Source organism: Perognathus longimembris, chromosome 4 (genome assembly GCF_023159225.1).
Source record: "Perognathus longimembris pacificus isolate PPM17 chromosome 4, ASM2315922v1, whole genome shotgun sequence".
NCBI classification, from domain to species: domain Eukaryota; kingdom Metazoa; phylum Chordata; class Mammalia; order Rodentia; family Heteromyidae; genus Perognathus; species Perognathus longimembris.
The window spans coordinates 79,921,701-79,935,939 of record NC_063164.1 but is presented as its reverse complement, the minus strand read 5'-3'; the positions used below and the strand labels follow the sequence as shown (position 1 = coordinate 79,935,939).

Genomic DNA, 14,239 nt, shown 5'->3' with positions numbered 1-14,239 from the left:
CATTTCCCACATAGTGTCTAGTGAGTTTCACTGCTGAATTGGTTCACCCTTTTTCTCACAAGACAAAGAGTACAGAAATAAAAAACAGCACAGACGGGAAAAAACAAAGAGGGAAATAGAACTACAAACATTACAATAAAAAATCTCTTTCTTCCATTTCTTTTTTTGTTTTCTGTTTTTATTTTTGTTTTTTATTAAGATATATATTTTATTATCAAACTGAATTACAGAGAGGTTACAGTTTCATACATTAGGCATTGGATACATTTCTTGTACTGTTTGTTACCTCGTCCCTTCCCCCTACCCCTTTCTCTTTTCCCTCTCCCCCATGAGTTGTTCAGTTCATTTACAGCCAACAGTTTTGCAAGCATTGCTTTTGTAGTTGTTTGTCTTTTTTTACCCTATGTCTCTCTATTTTGGTATTCCCTTCCAATTTCCTAGTTTTAATACCAGTATACATGGTTTCCAATATACTCAGATAAGATACAGAGATAGTATAGGTACAACCACAGGAAGGTGATACAAGAAGATCATCAATAATGGAGGCTACAGTTACATATGGCACATTGAAAGTAATTACAAATTAGCACAGGTTTAGGCAAGTCACAGCAGAGGATCAAGGAGCCCAATAGCTATACCCTTATGAACACATAAGATAATGCTAAGTGAAATGACTCCATGTTATGGAAATGATTGTTATACCACAGTTGTAATTACTTTCAACGTGCCATATGTAACTGTAGCCTCTTCCTTCCATTTCTTGGAGTTAATTTTGATAAGAATCATTTTATGTGACCATATGCACACAGCTATTGAGCTCTTATAATCCTTTCCCAAGAATATCTTCCTTTGTTCTCACTGTGTGAATGGTTAGGCTGTTGTTTAATTGATTATGTCCAAGTGTAATTATTTTTTACTATCTGTTGGGTTTACTTGTAGATTTTTAAGCACACTCTAGTTATTACAAATGAGGGAAACCATGCAGCCTGTTTTCCTTTGGGTCTGGCTTACTTTGCTTAGCATAATTTTTCCCATCTCTTTACATTTCCTTATGAGTGGGTCAATGTCAAAACAAAATTGATACTCTACCTCACTCCAGTTAGAATGGCCAGTATCAATAAAACTAAAAATAAAAGATGCTGGCAGGGATGTGGCCCAAAGGGAATGATACTACACTGTTGGGAATATAAACTTGTTCAAATACTTTGGAAAGCAATTTGATGTTCCTCAATAGACTAAACATAGAGCTTCCTATGGCCCAGCAACCCACTTCTGGATATCTATCCAATTGACTGCAAAAAAACCTACACTGAAACCACCAGCACATCCAGGTTCATTGCAGCATTATTTACCATAGCCAAGATATGGAATCAACCTAGATGCCTCTCAGTGATGAATGGATCAAGAAAATGTGGTATATACTCATAATGGAATTCTATGATTACATCTGAAACTTTCAAATCCGTGTATCAAAATGTAAACATTTGAAAAATAATTTATAGTGAACTGTTAATTATAATCTATGTCTCTGGAAAGAGAGGGAATAGAGAAATTATTAATTTGCTGTTCAACTCATAATTGTCCCAGGCACAACCATTTCCCATGTATTTCCTGTTGAAATTATTTGCGAAATATGATACATATTAATTTATCAAACAAAATTTGCACTGTTAGTATACAGTATGTATGAATGCCAAAATCAAAGGTAAGTAGGCTTTTTCAGATTACTAAAGTGTGACAGAGAATGATGTGTTGAGAGAATTTCCACATGAGACAATAGTATAAAAAGGACAGGGAAAGGGAGAAGTAGATAAATTAAGGAATGAGAGATGTAGAACATGATGACTGAAATAATTTGATGGAAAGATTTGGGGTGACTAGGAAAGGATACCTTTAAGTGTTAGGTTAAATAGTAAGAGACCATTCTTTATATAATAGAAGACAAAACAGGTATTTGATGAAACAAAGCTTACAAGTGCACTCTTTGTTTAAGAATGAAAGTGTAAAAATGATTTGAGTTATGAACAAGAAAATAAGGCATTAGAAGTTAATTCAAGTAGGAAATGATTACAAATTTTCTGCCATCAGTACATGACCATGATTCAACACTAGGAACAGAAGTGTTAAAAACTATCAGAAATATGTAAATGTTGATATTTGCATTATCAAGCAAAGCTTGTGTTGGCTTAAAATTAAGTGAACAAGAAGTAGCATTGGAAAAGAAGAGAATGAGCTATCCTCTGGGCTGTGAGAGTTTGAAGAGTGGCTACACTGAAACATTTCAAAACTACCTACAAACCAAGGACTAAAGCTTGGGAAAGAGGACTTATGAAAATAAAAGTAATCATTGATTTCTCAGGAATTGAGGCCTCTACTTTCTTCCAAGGGGCAGATTATGCAAACAGATCAGGCCTCTCAATGTTCCTACAAAAATCAATCCACACTAAAACAGAATTGTCAAGGGACAGAAATTCATTGCAAGTCATCCAGTCTGCAACTGAGTTTTGAGAGGCATCAATGTCTGGGCATCTGCCAAAGGACTGCTGAGATCAAATCACTTGCCAGACTTATGGTAGCTTCATGTCCCTGTTATTTTTGGTTACCACACAGGATTAGCTCACTGGAGAGTTAAGATGTGATCTGACAGACCATCTGATGATGAAAGATTTTCAGGAGAACAAGTACCTTTTCTGAATCACTGCAGTGTTGCATCTGTATAAAGATGGTCAAAGAATGACCATGCTGAAAGCTGACAGCTAGAAGAGAAGAGACAGCTAGAATGGAATAGATGGTTTTTAGATGAAAAATATTTCATTTTTTTCCATTATTTTAGAGACTAATTTCTATATAATAATGATATCTTCCTTGTCACAGAATCACCTGTTGGCTGAAAGTGCTCCTTACATAGTAGATCTTGGCTCAGGGCTTTCCACAGAATCCACTCTTCAGAATATAATAGAACATAGCCTTTCCATCAATCTCAATGTAGAAAACTCTTCATTCATTTTCATCCTACAACTGTCAGAATACAGTGAAGTTAGAAAGAAGTGAAGTGAAATAGACCCAGCCTTTCAAAACAAGGGACATATTACCTTCAAGTTCTAATAGCAGTACTTCCATCAAAGTTGATAGACAGACCCATTTGCCTAAAGAAACTGAACTTTGCTAAGGCTGCTAGCAAGCTAGATTAGCCAAGTAAAATTATCTTGCTTGAAATTTTTGAGTTTTAGAAGGCACTTTTGTATAATTACAGAACTCAAAAAGCTACAGACAAAGGATATTGAGACCAGGTCAGTTTAGAATACATAGGGATACCTAATCTTAAAAAAAAAAAAAATGAGATAAGTAAAAATAATTAAAACAAATAAAACCCACATAAAAACCAACAAGGAATAAGCCTTGTTTATTGACAAGAAGCTGATAAAAATGTTCAGGGAAAGAGATCCTTGATTAGAAGTCTATTCAAGTTGTGCTGTGGCAGAATTTACATTAACTAGATAAGCAGTGTGTTGAGAAAAGTAAGCCAGTTTCAGAAGGACAAAGGTTGTACATTTAATGTGAAATATGAATGCTAGATTATAAATGCCAAATATACACATAAACATATACATAGTAAGTATATATCAAATATACATATGTATGTGTTTATGTGTGTGTGAGTGTGTGCATGTGTGTGTGTGTGTGTGTGTGTGTGTGTGTGACCATTTGAAGGAACTGGGTAAGAGTAACACAAAATGAGAAGATGAACAATACTGAAATACCTGGTATCTGTGAATGAACATATCAAAATGAAACTCAATGAAAGCTGATGAAAAATTGAGCATAATGGGCATGTGTGAAGTGAATGTAAAGAAGAGATTTAATTTCTTTAAAATAGTGTATATGCATATGTGAAATACCAGAGTGAAACTTTTTTTTAACCATCAACATTTACTGAAAAAATTGAAGGACAGGAATACAAAATAGGTCCTCTCTGGAATAAGGTGAGAAGGGAAAAGTGAAAGGAGAGAATGAAGAGACTAAATATGGTCAAAAGAATTTATATCCACTTGCTTATAAAATGGAATGGAAAGCTTGTTAAAATTTTTTATTATAATTAATATGAAAACACAGAGATGATACAGGATGAAGAACTCAAAAAGCCAGAAACCTTTTAGAGATAGAGTATGATTAAAGGGATTTACATTAAATTAAGTGTGTTTTTTTTATTTTGTTTTTTTCTTGTTTTTATAGAGAACAATGATAGAAACTAGATGAGTAGCTAAAATAGAATGAAATGTTTGAATTTTCTTCAAGGAAGAATGAGATGAGGTTTAATGTAGCGATGAATTAGTTAAGCACAGAGCTGATCAGCACACATCATTGTCCACATAAGTCACACTAATTCTAGAGCTTTCTTTAATCAGACAGCTGAAGGAATTATCACAAAGAAGATCCTGAAGCAACCTCATTTTTGAAATAATTCTCGAAATAAATTTTCAAGATACATTGCAATTTCTATTAATATTTATCTTTTGCTTAGAATAATTAATGCAAGTTTCTTAAATATATTTGTGCTTCCCGTTATATTATTGCTTTTCAGAAGGGAATGTCTGATTTGGACAATCTCTTAAACTTCACAGGTAAAAGATTTGAGTTTGCTCTCTAATTGTCCATATCTTTACCTGCTAACCATTTTTTCCCCAAGAATTTCCCCATCAAAAACTAGCTGAGACCTAACCTTAAAAGCGTACATATAGATGGGCTTTACCTTGTTAGTTGTATAGTTTGGACTTTTATAGATAGAAAAGTACTTCAGAGCAGGAACTTTGAATTCACTTTGTGTAACTCCAGGTCCAACTTGTACCATTCTTTAACTATGTGGGTGTAGGCCAATTACTAAAAATCTATTTTCTCATTTGCAATATGAGAACAATAAAACATCACCTCACAAGATATAGTGAATATGCAATAAATATTTCTACATGTCGTTCGATTTGTGGCGAGTGGTAAGTGGGAACTATTACTAATACTATTATAATTTATGATGTTGCAGTAGTGCTTACCATATCATAGCTTTAACTTAATATTCTCTTGAGACTTGTTTTCTTCTATTTCTTTAATTTTACCTCTTATGTTAAGAGATCATGCTAGAATGCAAATTTTACAATAGAGGTATTTTTGTTTAATTTCACATTGAGTGGTACAAGATTCATCCCAAGTATTTTATAAATAAAAAGAATCCAATTTAATGTCTTATCATAAAATATAGGATTACAATTTGATCAATGTACTTCTTTCTCTTTCTATGTATATATTTTGAGAACAAAACAAAGTCATTAATTGTAATCAGGGTCAGTGAATTGGTGTTTATTCTAGTAAATCATACAAAGTGTATATTTGAATTAAGATTGAAATTTAAAAATGAGGGTACATGATATAGTATAATTATAATGGTACATGATATAGTATGGTTATAATTTTCCAAACCAATACTAATAAAATAAAATATAGAGAATTATGTCATCATGTATTGAGGAAACTAAGGAAGGCATAAGCATAAAAGGAGAATACAAATAATTTTAACACAACAAAATATGTAAGTGTTGGGAATTCTGGCTTTTCTTGGCTATTTAAAAAGCAATTAATCTGGGTCAAGAGGAAGATGGCGCCAACACAATAGGGATGTACCCAAACTCGCTCCAACCAAATAGTGAGCAGGGAACTCCAACACCCAACGCCCCATCAAGAGACTGGCAAACCCAACAACCAGAAAAAACAGAGAAACACAAACTAAAAAGAACAAAGAAAGAAAAGCCTATAATCTGCATGGAGCTGGAAAATCTCCAGTATACCCCGTCTACCCTGGCCTGAACAGGGCCAGGCTGGGAAAGCGGCCCAAGCGCGTTGGCAAACAGGACCGTAGATTGTCAACAACCACAAAAACAACAGTGGAAAAGTCTCCCATCGAGTGCAGAGACCAGACAGCAGGAGGTCGATGGGTCTACTGGGACCACACAACAGCAAGGGAGCCAGGCACCATGGACGTGGAGAGCTAGGACCACCACCGCCCCCACCAAACCATCACCACACCCCAGCCTGGAAAATCTCACAACATCCCGGGACACACACACAATCCAGGACCAGTAAATTCCCCATTGCCCCCACGCCCCAAACAGGAGATCAGCTCTGGCAGAAACTCAAAACCTGATGTAGAGCTCATTGCAAGGGGACAAAGAAACTGGAGCTCCCTCCCTCTCCCTTCCCACTCCAAAGGACAAAAGAGCCCCATATCTGGTGGCTCTAGGACCCTACAGCTCCTGAGAGAACACAAGAGCTAGCAGCAGATGGAGTAACTCCTAACAAAGTGGTCTGGGAGACACATTAGGCCAGCATCCCCCAAATCCCCAGCTGGGGAGCCTGAATCTGCATGCACCAGCACACCCCACCCTCCAGTAGGGACCTGGGATCTGGTAGGCATTTGACCTCCACTTGAGGTGCCCTGGTTTGCACAGACATTTTGAACAACAATCACAGGCCTGCTGGTGTGCAATACCAGCCCAGGCCCAAGCACACACCCAACTCACAGCAGAGGCACAGAGTCTATTGGCACCAAGTCATGTCCAGACACTTGAATCTGCTGGGGGCCATGCATACCACCCCCACAGCAGAATCATGAGAGGGCACAAGCACCCTCCAACAATCTGGGGCAGTGTACCCCCCAAAAGAAGCACAAGTGCTCTTACACCCGCATGGGTCAGTGTTCTAGCACTCCAGCAGGAGGATTCTGCACCCACTCCCCCACAGGAAAACATAGTTGGGCAAGCTGCCCCTCAGCAGCAATGCCTGCTCTGATAGGCGCATTCTGCATTCCACCAATCAACAGCAGCACCTGCTCTGACAGAAGCACTCTGCACAGGTCAGCAAGCTGCCCCTCAGTGGCAATACTCAATCTGAGAGGCAAGCACTCTTGACCCACAGCAACTAGCAGGGAAATAATCAAAAAAGAGAAAAGTCACCACACCACACTGAATCAGCAACCCGTGAACTCCCAACAAGGGTCCACAAGATCAGCAAAGTATGGTGGCAGAGCACAGTCCCACAGAGAAAGCCACAGAACCTACCCACCCCTAACTATGGTGAGGATAACTGCACTGGCAACAACCAAGACAGTCACACTCACCCATAGGGCAGTAAGGTTCAACAGCCAAACTCAAACCTGGAGCCAGGATACAAACAAGTCCTCACTGGCAGACCAGCAGTAACCAGCACAAAACCAAGCCAAAGCCGCCACCTACAGGCCCTGAAAGGAAGCACAGGATGTAATCCATAACTGCTTCATACCAGATGTGTAAGTCACAAAGAAATATTACAAATTTTATGAAAGGTCAAGCCAATTGCCAGCTCCAAAAAGCAGTACGACATGATCTTATATCTGAAGGACGCAAAAAATTCAGTCCCCAAACTCCTAGACCAAATAAACCATTTTGGCAAAGTAGCAGGATACAAAAATCAACCCCTAAAAAGTCAGCAGCTTTTCTGTATACCAGCAATGTACAAGCACAAAAGATAATTATGGAAATAATACCATTTACATTAGCTAAAATAAGAAAGAATAAATTACCTAGGGATTAGCCTAACTAAAGACATGAATGACCTATTTAATGAGAACTATAAAAATCTAAAAAGGGAAATCAAAGAGGACACAAGGAGATGGAAAGACCTCCCATGCTCATGGGTAGGCAGAATCAATATAGTGAAAATGGCCATACTGCCTAAAATGTTGTACAAATTCAATGCAATCCCAATCAAGATCCCAGCTACATTTTTCACTGAAATAGATAAAACAACCCACAAATTCATATGGAACAACAAAAGACCTAGAATACCCAAAGCAATAATTCTAGGCAAAAGAAGCAGCGCAGGAAGAATCACAATACCAGACTTCAATCTCTATTACAGAGCCACCATAACAAAAACAGCTTGGTATTGGTATAAAAACAGACCTGAAGACCAATGGAATAGAATAGAAGACCCAGAAATAAAGCCACATTCTGACAGTCAGCTGATATTCAACAAAGGAGCTAAAGACATACAATGGGAAAAACATAGCTCTTCAACTACTGGTATGGGAAAACTGGGCAGCCTCATGTAGCAAACTCAAAGTAGACCCTAGCCTATCACTATGAACCAAGATCAACTCAAAATGGATTAAGGACCTCAACATCAGACCTGAATCATTGAAACTACTGAAGGACAGAGTAGGGGAGATGCTAGTACTTATAGGCACAGGTAGGAACTTCCTGAACATATTCCCAGGGCCACAACAGATAGGGGAGAGTCTCGACCAATGGGACTACTACAAAATAAAAAGTTTCTGCACAGCTAAAAACATAGCCACCAAACTAGAAAGACAGCCAACCATAAGGGAAAGGATCTTCACCAGCACAGCAACAGAAAAAGGCCTAATATCCATTATCTACAGAGAACTCAAAACCCAGTAAACCCCTCCAAACCCAGTAATCCAATTATTAAATGGGCAAAGGAGCTAAAGAGACACTTCACAGGAGAAGAAATGAAAATGGCAAGAAAACATATGAAGAAATGTTCAACATCCCTGGAACGAAAGAAAATGCAAGTAAAAACAATCCTGAGATACCACCTCACTCCAGTTAGAACGGCCTCTGAACTCAGGCAACAACAAATGCTGGAGGGGATGAGGAGAAAGAGGAACCCTTCTCCACTGTTGGTGGGATCGCAAATTAGTACAACCACTTTGGAGAACTGTATGGAGGTTCCTCAAAAAGCTCAGCATATACATAACCTATGACCCAGCCATACCACTCCTAGGCATCTATCCTGAACAACAGGTCTCAGGATATCATAAAGGCATCTGCACATCCATGTTTATTGCTGCACAGTTCACAATAGCCAAAATATGGAAACTACCCAGATGCCCCACTACATATGAGTGGATACAAAAAATGTGGTACACAATGGAATACTGCATAGCAATTAGAAATGATAAAATATTGGTATTCACAGGGAAATGGTCAGAACTTGAACAAATAATGTTGAGCAAGACAAGCCTAGAACACAGACAACGAAAGGGCATGGCCTCCTTGATATATGACTGTTGGGAGGTGGGGGACCGTAGAGACCAGGCTTTCAAAACAAACTTCTTTTCAAATGTATTTCCACAGGTTTCGGTCAGCAACTTTACATTATATAACTAAAACCAAACAACTACTAAATATAAAAAGGTCTAGAATAGACCTATCAGTGGATCACAATATCTCAACAGCTATGTACACATGATCATATAAGACGAGGATAAGCAAAAACAACTACAAGAGAAGGACACAGGAGGATTCTATTGTTGACATTACATTTAAAGTTCTAGGTGAATTTCCTTTGGCGTACCCTACCTGGTTTCTGTATATGATTTTGGTACACTAAATATGCCTAACTGATCTAAGGAAGGGAAAGAAAAATGAGGATGTAAGATATCACAAGAAATGTACTCACTGCCTTATTATGTAACTTTACCCATTTTGCACAACACCTTGTCAAGAAAATTTAATTAATAAAATAAATTTTTAAAAAAGAAAGTAATTTGTCTTGTATTCCCAATCATGAAATGTAGAACTAGAATCTCTACCTGGGCATTGTGTTGTAAAGCTCATCCTTCATGTGCTGTGTTTTGGGGGATTGCAATTTTTCTGGGACAACAAGTTTGTTGAACACACAATGGTGGCTTTCTTGGACTGTGTGCAGCAGTTCAAAGAAGAGGCAGAGAAAGGCAAGACACAATTTTATCTTCCTTACAGGATGGATGTGGAGAAAGGTAAGATTGAAGACACAGGAGGCAGTGGTGGCTCCTATTCCATCAAAACGCAATTCAATTCTGAGAAACAGTGGACAAAAGCTCTCAAGTTCATGCTGACAAGTCCTAAGTGGGGTCTTGCTTGGGTATCCTCACAATTTTATAACGAATGACCTTTTTTCCTTAGGATATATTTGTCTTGAAGTTTTTAAATTTTGTTTTGTTTAGAAAAAATGCTTTAAATTTGATTAATATTAAACATCACATGTTTGCAATACCAAAAGAGGCAAAATTCACAAAAATCCACTTTATTTTAAAATATCATGGCAGGTTCAGGGTTATAATATTCTACGTATGCATACCAGGCTTTGTCATGGTTTTAACCCTATGCCTTCCTTTCTCATTCCAGAAAACTAATTTGTTTGCTTTTTTTTTTTTAACTGAGTTGAATTGAGATTGATATGTTTTCACTGGATTTTATCTCTCAACTTCCTGCACTTAAATTATGAAACTTTGGTCTCCACTGCAACAGTAAACTGTATGAAACAGGAATAACAGGAAAATGGCATCCTAGGCATCTGCCTAGTCACCATGAGATATGAGCAGAAGCTTGAGATTTAACACTTTTCCTCACTCAGTTCTAATAGTGAGTGCCTATTCTGCTATATATTAGAGTTATGAAATGGTATTTGATACTTTTTGAGACATTATGGAGAGGTTTAATTCTTTGTAATAAAAGATTTGTTACAGTCTGATAACAAAAAAGCAATTTAAAAGGAGCCTTTTTGCACTTACATGTCATTTATGCCAATATCAAGTAAAAATGTTTTTAATCTTAATAGTATTTCTACTATTTTTTTTCATTTCACTCCTCACTCTCAAAGAGAAATACTTGTAATATATTAGTTCATGAGGAAGAGACTGAAAAGAGAAACTGTAGCATTCCAGTGATCTGCAGTGGTGCATTCCAATAATTAGATTTAGTCTGTCTTAAGTTCTTATGCTATTGAAATGGCGAAAAATTCTTACCTTATTCAAAATTTTGATGTGACCTTTCATAGTTATGTCCTTGCCATGTTTCTCTCCTAGGTGAAAAATTAAATTATGATTGTATGAAAAAATAACTAAAATATTTTTTCTTTCCTAACGCATCAAAATTTACCAGATGACAGATATAGCACTGTTATCATAGTATCAGCTACTGAACTGACTTCAACTACTGGATTTTCTTCACCTTGTCCCTGAATTGCTGAAGAATCAAAGCCATCCTTTCCCTGAAGAAAAGTTCATTGTAAGAAGGCAAACTTACACTATACTACATGGCAAATAAATAAATCATATGAATCTCATTAAAATATCACTACATCATAGAATCAATCTTTGTGAACACCCAAAATATACCTTCAAAGAAGGTTGTGTTTCTGACAGAGACTATTGTCCTATGTCAGTTGCACCACATATTTTTTCCCAAATATTCCTAGCTGAAATCTGAATATCATTTGTGGAACAGAAGAGAATGATCTTCCAAAGTCTGCAAAAGAACTGCAACTATTTGATAATCAGCTCAGTTCCTCAGAAATGACTCCTGCATATGTCATGAAAAAGATCTAGGATAAATTCCATTTACATCCATCTTATTTTGAATACAATTCATAAGGTGGAGTGTGGAAACAAATGCAGTTTCTGCTTTCAGGTAACCTCTGACAAATGGCTAAGTGGATAAATGAAAGGTATACTTATGAAATCTCTTGTAATAAATGTGTGATCTTATCTGTCCATGAGTAGGAAGTTATAATTATGAACAGACTTAAAGGTGCAAAACAAATTACTAGCTATCAATGTTGCCTTAAAGAAACTGTCCTTACTGGATATAATTGTACACATCTGCAATCCCAGCACTAAAGGAGCTGAGGTAGGACTGCTAGTTTGAGGTCAGCCTATAGAGCAAAATTCTCAAAAAAAGAAAGGAAAGAAAAATAGAAGGAAGGAGAGAGGGAGAGGAGGGAGGAAGGAAAGGAAAAATGAAGTAAAGGAGGGAGAGAGGAATTATCATTCTCTACTTTCCACTATTGTCTAATAGATTTCTGCTCTGAGGTTGTGTTTCAACATAAACTGCATTTTAGAATATCCTTAAGAGATTTAACTATCCCAGTTTCAACTTTGTAGATCAGCATTTAATTAATTTGTATTGATGTCAAGATGCCCAAGAGATGAAGATTCACAACATAGGGTGTGACCCATGAGCACCATACAGGTGCTTTTTCATTCTCTTTTAGTCTAATTCCTTATCTATCATGATTAATTTAAAAATATTTGGAATATTTTTAAAATCTCAGACTTCTTTTTCTGAAGAAAATCAGAGGTAAGTATTAAATCTTCTATTAGCATTTAATATATGGTCCTGTAACTTTTACCTTTGGCCCAAACCCAAAATAATCAGAGTTACAGATTTTTCGCATGCCACTTATGTCTACTGCTTTCCTTCAAATGAGTATTTCTCATTCACCACCTCCTTCCTGGGGACCTCCTGCCGAGACACAGTGTATGTGATTTTTTCATCTGGATTTGCTCTCTTGACTAGGACACATAGGACTGACTAATAGCATGCTGTGCTTCCAGCCGATAGTTTCCTCCCTTGTAGGTGGGAGCCTGTAATTGCTCAGTTGCCACCCCCCACCCCAGCTGAAGCCCCATCAATTTGATATACCCTGTGCGATTTATCAGTCCTTCCACTAACACGTTATCTTAAAGAAGTGAGAATTTTGAGTATCTCAGGAGGTCACATAAGATGAATTTTAGTATAGAACAGCATTTCCCCAAATCAATTCTATAGAGATCTTGTTCTCCAAGTAATTTTAGAGAGATTTTAAAAAGTGTGTGTGTGTGTGTGTGTGTGTGTGTGTGTGTGTGTGTGAATTAGGGAAAGGAAGGGAACATCAAAATGGTGAGAAAAAGGACAAAGTGTCAAGCTAAGCAACAGTGAAATTCATAAGACAGTATGTTGGAAATTTACTGTTTAACTTGGGGGAACAGGGGGGAGGGAAAGTGGGAGATAATTGACATAAGGGGTAATAAGTTTTACAAGAAATGTACTAACTCCCTACATATGTAACTCTAACCTCTCTGTACATCACCTTGACAATAAAATTAAACATAAAAGCTGAAAATATAAAAAATAAAAATTAGTAACACCAGCAACCTATGTTCATTTGAAAAATTTATATTGTAAGTATATTTATATATATGTGTATGTGTGTGTGCTATTTATATGTATGTACAATGTGTTATTTATAATATATTGCATTATATTATTTATATATTGTATTATATATTATTATCTTAGTCATAATATATAATAATATATAAAATTAAATATGTTATATATAATTATATATAATATATGTAATTATAATATATGTTAAAATCACTGAAAATTTTGGGGTTTCTTAGGATTTTTTTTCCATTTTTTCCCTTTATTGTTAAAGTGAAGTACAGAAGTGTTACAGTTTCATATGTAAGGCAGTGAGAACATATCTTGTTCAACTTGTTACCTCCTCCCTCATTTTTCCCCCACCTCATCCCTCCTCCTTTCCCTCTCCTCCCCATGAGTTGTACAGTTGTTTTACACCAAATGGTTTTGTAAGTATTGCTTTTGGAATGGTTTGTCTTTTTAAACTTTGTCTCTGGATTTCAGTATTCCCTTTCCCTTCCCTAGATCTAATACATGTATATACAGTATCCAGGGTACTAAGATCAGATACAGTGGTAGCGGGGGTAAAACCACAGGAAGGGAATATGAGAGGAAAAAAAGGGTACGGTTTCACATGGGATGTTGAAAATAATTACAACAATGTTATAACACTTATTTCTATAATGTGGGGTTCATTTCACTTAGCATCATCTTATGTGTTCATATTGAGCTGTTACGATCTTCTGCTATGAATAGCCTAAACATGTACTAATTATTCCCTATGAGAGAATCCACAGAGTCCATATTTCTTTGGGTCTGGTTCACTTCACTTTGTATAATTTTTTTCCAAGTCCTTCCATATCCATACAAATGCAGCAATGTCATTCTTTCTGATAGAGGCATGGAATTCCATTACATTTACCACATTTTCCTGATCCACTCATCTACTGAGGGGCATCTGGGTTGGTTACATATTTTAGCAGTGACATTGTGCTGGGAAAAACGTTGTGCTGGTGGCTTTGTCTGACCTTATAACCCATATTGTTTTCATAAAACTCATTATATCGCATATACAATAGCCTACCAATAAAGGGTAGACCACGGTGAGCTCAATTTAAAAGAATTGAGAAGAGATTTTTAACACAAATGATGTAATTATTCATTAAAGATAAACACAAATGATAAAAGAGAACAAAATGATCATTTATTGCATCATTAATTGAATCATGTCATATTGTCCTATT

The 14,239-nt window shown here is 36.6% G+C and overlaps 1 long non-coding RNA gene across 1 annotated transcript; it reads right to left on the bottom strand.

Annotated features, from left to right (window-relative positions):
• Nucleotides 1–788: 788 nt before the first annotated feature.
• On the bottom strand, nucleotides 789–13,849 carry LOC125350035. The gene is made up of 3 exons (XR_007210668.1): nucleotides 13,733–13,849; nucleotides 13,482–13,486; nucleotides 789–819 (listed from the first exon to the last, which is right to left on the bottom strand). It is a non-coding gene; the product is annotated as an uncharacterized LOC125350035 (long non-coding RNA).
• Between the last annotated feature and the right edge of the window lie 390 nt (nucleotides 13,850–14,239).